Source organism: Crinia signifera, chromosome 6 (genome assembly GCF_055691185.1).
Source record: "Crinia signifera chromosome 6, ASM5569118v1, whole genome shotgun sequence".
Taxonomy (NCBI): domain Eukaryota; kingdom Metazoa; phylum Chordata; class Amphibia; order Anura; family Myobatrachidae; genus Crinia; species Crinia signifera.
In genome coordinates, this window is record NC_139222.1 from 107,681,253 (window position 1) to 107,687,252 (window position 6,000).

Here is a 6,000-nt window from a genome sequence, read left to right on the forward strand (position 1 = left end):
GGACCGTCATACACATCAGTATGTGCCCGGCTTACACCCAGTAACACCCGCACCAGGTATTAATCATGGTACCCCTGTATATACAGCCCATGGTAGTATAAGGACATAGAGGGGGGGCCGTCATACACATCAGTATGTGCCAGCTTACACCCAGTAACACCCGCACCAGGTATTAGTCACGTGTACCCCTGTATATACAGCCCATGGTAGTATAATGACATAGAGGGGGGACCATCATACACATCAGTATGTGCCCGGCTTACACCCAGTAACACCCGCATCAGGTATTAGTCACGTGTACCCTGTATATACAGCCCATGGTAGTATAAGGACATAGAGGGGGACCGTCATACACATCAGTATGTGCCCGGCTTACACCCAGTAACACCCGCACCAGATATTAGTCACGTCTACCCCTGTATATACAGCCCATGGTAGTATAGGGACATAGAGGGGGGACCGTCATACACATCAGTATGTGCCCGGCTTACACCCAGTAACACCCGCACCAGGTATTAGTCACGTGTACCCTGTATATACAGCCCATGGTAGTATAATGACATAGAGGGGGGACCGTCATACACATCAGTATGTGCCCGGCTTACACCCAGTAACACCCGCACCAGGTATTAGTCACGTGTACCCTGTATATACAGCCCATGGCATATACAGTCTCTTCCATTGCACAGTCCTATAATATAATCTCTGTTCTTTGTTAGTAAACCAGCGAGGTTCAGCCACAAATGGTGGAGGAAGCAAGTCACCAAGTGAGTAGTAACCGGATATTGGCCTTAAGTAAGACCTGATTGGGCAATTATCGTATGACTGCGCATGCAAACAGCCGTCCTTTTGATTACAGCCAGTGAGTGATTGGCTAGCTATTGTTATTTATACGAAAGTTGATTGACAGGCGAGGGGAGTAACGCTGGCGTGTTTCTGGCGGTAGTGAGGGCCGCTGATGTCAGCAGCGGCCTCATTGTCCCCATCACCATTGCAGCGCCAAGTAACGCCTTGCTTACTCAGCGCTGCGAACAGTTGGGAAAACCATTCCATGGTGAGTGATTGTGAAGGGTCTTCTCCTCCCGTGACTGGCAGCGATCATGTGTACATTGGTGCGGGAAGGGGGTGTTTGCAGTTGGCAGGGTGGCCCAGGTCTGAATCGGGACGGTAATCCCTTCTCATTCCAGCATTACCCTATAGTAAGGGCTATATTACATGGGGGCGGTGGAGACGGGGACATTACCAGATATGGCACCATGATTAATGTAACCTATACCAGGTGGTATAAATGGGGGTCAGTGATCCCTGATACTGCCTCGTAGTGATTGTATGTTGGCAGGTGATGTATAGAAATGCTAATTTTATCCCATTGCAGATTCTTCACCTGTTTCTGCTGCAGAGCGCGTACCTTATAAGGTAAGTACACAGGAGCGTCACAGGGCTACTGGCTGCAGTACAGGCAAGCGGGTTCCTGGCTCTCATCACCACAGCACCACAGTAATGTCAGGGACATCCCCACATTGTCTCTAGGATAGTTACGGTGGTCTGGCCTGTTGGGAACTTTACATTAATGTCATGTAGTCAGAATGATAATTACACAGCGAGAGCCGCGTTCTGTAGTGTCAGATTACTTCCCAGTCCCCTTATGGATAATAACCAGAACTACACCAGATCCTTCCAATGTTACTGTTGTAGGGAAAGGGGGAGTGGGGTGTCGACCAGTGCACAAGTTGGTATCAAAAAGACGGTAACAACGATGGTGTATATGCAGTGGCGTAACTAATAATTCTGCGCGCCCCCCCCCCCCGCTGAAAATGAAGGGGGCGCCCCCCCGCCACCCCCGTGCGGCCGTTACCTCAGCCGTTACCTATGCTGCCAGTCAGTGTGTAGGGGAGCCGGGGGTGCTGTGCAGCGGCAGGGGGGGTTACCTCCTGCCGCATCCGACCGTGTGCGTCTGGTCCCGGTTCTCCCGGCTGCTGCTGCTAGTACTGAGAAGTGACACTTGGAAAATGGCTGCCCCCATAAAAACTGTCTGCAGTATGGGGGCAGCCATTTTCCGAGTGTCTCTTTTTGTATTAGCAGCGCTGCGGCTGCAGCAGTAGCCGGGAGAGCTGGGACCCGGCACAGGCGCTGGCAGCAGAACTTGGCAGTAAATAACTAATAATAGTCCCGCAGCCCCCCCGGCGCCCACACCCCCTCAGCGCCTCCCCACCACCGCGGGGGCTGCGGGCCTATAGTTACGCCACTGTGTATATGTAATCCACAATGGCTAAATCTTTCGAGAGAGGGCATGCTCCCTCTGTACATTTTGGAAGTGGAGGTGCACCCAGGAGAGTAATTATAGTTAGCAAAGGAAAGAAAAAAGACTCTCTTTTTTTGGGCACTTTTTAGCTTAAGATTACATATAGTAATCTATAGTTATCAAAAATATTATGTTATGGTATGGTAGGAATATGTGGTGAGGTACCCACAGTCAAGTTTGCCAATCTTAAGGCGTATTTTCAAGTATTGGGGCCTCTCCATGTGAGAGGCTCATGTACTAGAAATCCAAATTATAAGTATTTGCTATACAACGGCAATAACTATGCAAATACTGGTAGCAAGTAACTAGTACACAAGGTTAGGGGGGAAAAAACCACAGGCTTGAGTTTTAATGGTCCCCTAGTAGATGAGTGGATATTGTATTAGTATTTGCTATACAATGGCAGTAACTATGCAAATACTGGTAGTAGATAACTAGTACACAAATTTTGGGGGAAAGCAAACCCACACAATGGAGTTTTAAGAAATCCCCGGGTAAATAAGTAGAAATTAAGATTTAACTTTTAATTTGTAAGTTTAAAATATTGACTAGACAGACACTTATCAGACAATGACACACATACATACAGACAAAAAATGACAAAAAACAGCTGTATATGTTCTGTAATTTAAGGCCCCTGGGCGCTAGTGCCATGAGCCTCTACACAAAGGTCGGGGATTGCTCTTGTTTATAGATAACAGTCGGGGCAGATTTATTAAGCTTGGAGAAGAGATAAACTGGAGATAAAGCGGAGAAAAGGTAAAAGGAGATAAAGCACAGCCAATCAACTGTGTTTGAAAAAGACAGTTGGGAGTCGATTGGCTGGTGCTTTATCTCCTTTTACCTTTTCTCCGCTTTATCTCCAGTTAGAACCACGAATGCTGAGTAAGCAATGAGAGAGCATAAACCCCTGATGGGTTCCCCAGGTTACACTGGAAGGTCAGCTGACATGCAAATAGGATGGGCACAAGGCCTATCAGAGCAGTGGGAGGGTACAGATAGGGAAGAAAAGGAATATGCTTACAGGAAGTTCCTCCTCTGTCTGGAAAAGCTGGTAAGGCACAAGCTGTATCTTATACTGTCTCTCTATCATGGCTAAATCTTTCTAAAATCTTTCACCTTCTCTCTCCCACACACACCTTCATGTGCGCGTGCGCTCCCGGGAAAGTGGGCGTGGCTTTGTAAAACGGGCATGACCTCTTCAGAAAAGTGGGTGTGGCCTCTAATACAGACATGTATTAAAGTCTCTATTGTTACATTTAATAACACATTTCCCCTACTGACAACTCCTATACAGATACCTCATACATCCTCCCCTCACCCTGACACCAGTGACAACAACTTCACAGCAACCTCCCACACCCCCTCACTTCTCTAACATGCAAATCTGCCCCAAACACTGACCGTCCACACACACAAATCCCCCCCTTCACACTGGCCTCACCATTTCCTCAGCTGACAGCACAGACGGCACTGCCCTGTGTCTGATACACAGTAGCAGCCGGCTTATCTCTCCTCCGAGGCTCAGTTTGGGAGGAAGCACTGCTGCAGCATCCTAAGCTGTTGGCTGCACAGTGCTCCTCCATCATCTCCTCTCCTGCGACCCAGTTTAAATATTTCTGGAGGTAGAGGGAGTTGTGCAGCGGACAGCAACTCACAAGTCACATGCCCTGTGACTTTTCTGGCACTGTGGAGGCTTTCAAAGTCACCCGGATTCCGGGAGAATCCCAGAATCCTAGAATCCGGGAGACTGCAAAAACATCCAGGAGGGTTGCCAGCGATTTAGGGAGAATCCATGAAATCCTGGAGACGTGGCAACCCTCTCATCCTGTTACTCTGCTACCCTCATCCTGTTACCCCCCCCCCCCCCCCCCCCCCCATTGTGTAAATGCATTATAGTGACTGTATCTTGGCATGTGATGTTAAATACAGTAAATCTTCATTCTTTAGAATTGCAGATACAGCCAGCAGATACAGCCAGCAGATATGTGCGTCTGTATGTATGTATATATATGTATGCATATGTATGCATATGTATATATATGTATGCATATGTATATATATATGTATGCATATGTATGTATATGTATATATATATGTATGCATATGTATGTATATGTATATATATGTATGCATATGTATGTATATGTATGCATATGTATGTATATGTATATATATGTATGTATATGTATGCATATGTATGTATATGTATATATATATGTATGTATATGTATGCATATATATGTATATGTATGCATATGTATGTATATGTATGTATATGTATGCATATGTATGTATATGTATATATATATGTATGCATATGTATGCATATGTATATATATGTATGCATATGTATATATATGTATGCATATGTATGCATATGTATATATACATACATACAGTCTCACACACACCCCGTGGGGGTCATTCAGATATAGGACTCACCAAATCATCCTGAACCTGCCGCCACCATCACGGCCTGCTGATTGCTGCACTGCTCCTGGCGCGGCTGCTCACCGGTACTGCGGTCTCTGCAACGGAAAAACAAATTTGTGATTTACATCTGGCTGGAATTGCCTTTTTATTACAACCAATAAACAGTGATGTCATCATTACACGGTCTGGTCACTTACTATTGCTACTTGCAGCTCACATATTGGAGGTTATTCTGGTTGATTCGCAAAGGCTGCAAATCTCGCTGTCTTTGGCACACCGCCCCATTGCACGCCACGATCCCCTGCAGGCATGTGAATGGATGTTTTGCATAAACATCCATTCGCAGCCTTGCGTGCAGGGAGAAAATAATTTCATGGTTGATGACCATCGTATGAATTTGCCAGCGCGCAGATCTGAAGCACCTCTGTGGTGTTTTAGATCTACGGGCACCCTGACATCCGCTGCCCGACCCCCACACCATCGGGGAATTACCATGGGAACACACAGCATTTTCATGGAAATGCCCATGAAACGCTGGGCGTTCCCATGGGCTAATCCCCCGGCCCGCCGCCCCCTACCCGCACTGTTTTGTGCGAGCACCAGGTGAATAATCTATTCACCATGGCCACTCGCACACAGCCGCTGCACATGTGCATAAATTACTATGCACATGCGCAGTCGCAGAAAATCGTTCCCCCCCGTGCGGTCGCGCCCATTATGCTTAGTGAGTAAAAGGTATTTCAGCTTTGAAGCAGATTTGGGCTGTGTAATCTGTGCTGGATGGGCCCATCATATATGACATGCTGTGGGGTGTAATGCGGCCACACCCGATAAATGGGGTAATATTCACCCCTGTAGAGTCGAAGATACCCGCAGGGCTGGCGCTACCCGCTCACCAGAGCCTGCAAAGCAAGGAGGCGCTGTGTTCCATAGGCGCTTCCCTGCTCTGCGACTCTACTGAGTCTGCCACTGCACAGAATGGGATGTGCGCTGCTGCTGCTGTGCCTGTCACAGTGTGTGACAGCCAGGCAGCAGCGCTGGCAGCAGAGGGGAGAGAGGGATGAGTGCAGCAGTGGGTCGGGACACTCCGGAGGACAGCAGCACCACCAGGGGAAGTCCTGGTCTGCAGAAAGGTACAGGAAGTATAAACTGCGCTAAATATAAAGAAACAGTGTATGACATAAAAATGTACAATTTAATATATGAAATGCATAAAAAAATCAAAAACCAATATAAACAATGAAGCGATAATGATATAAAAT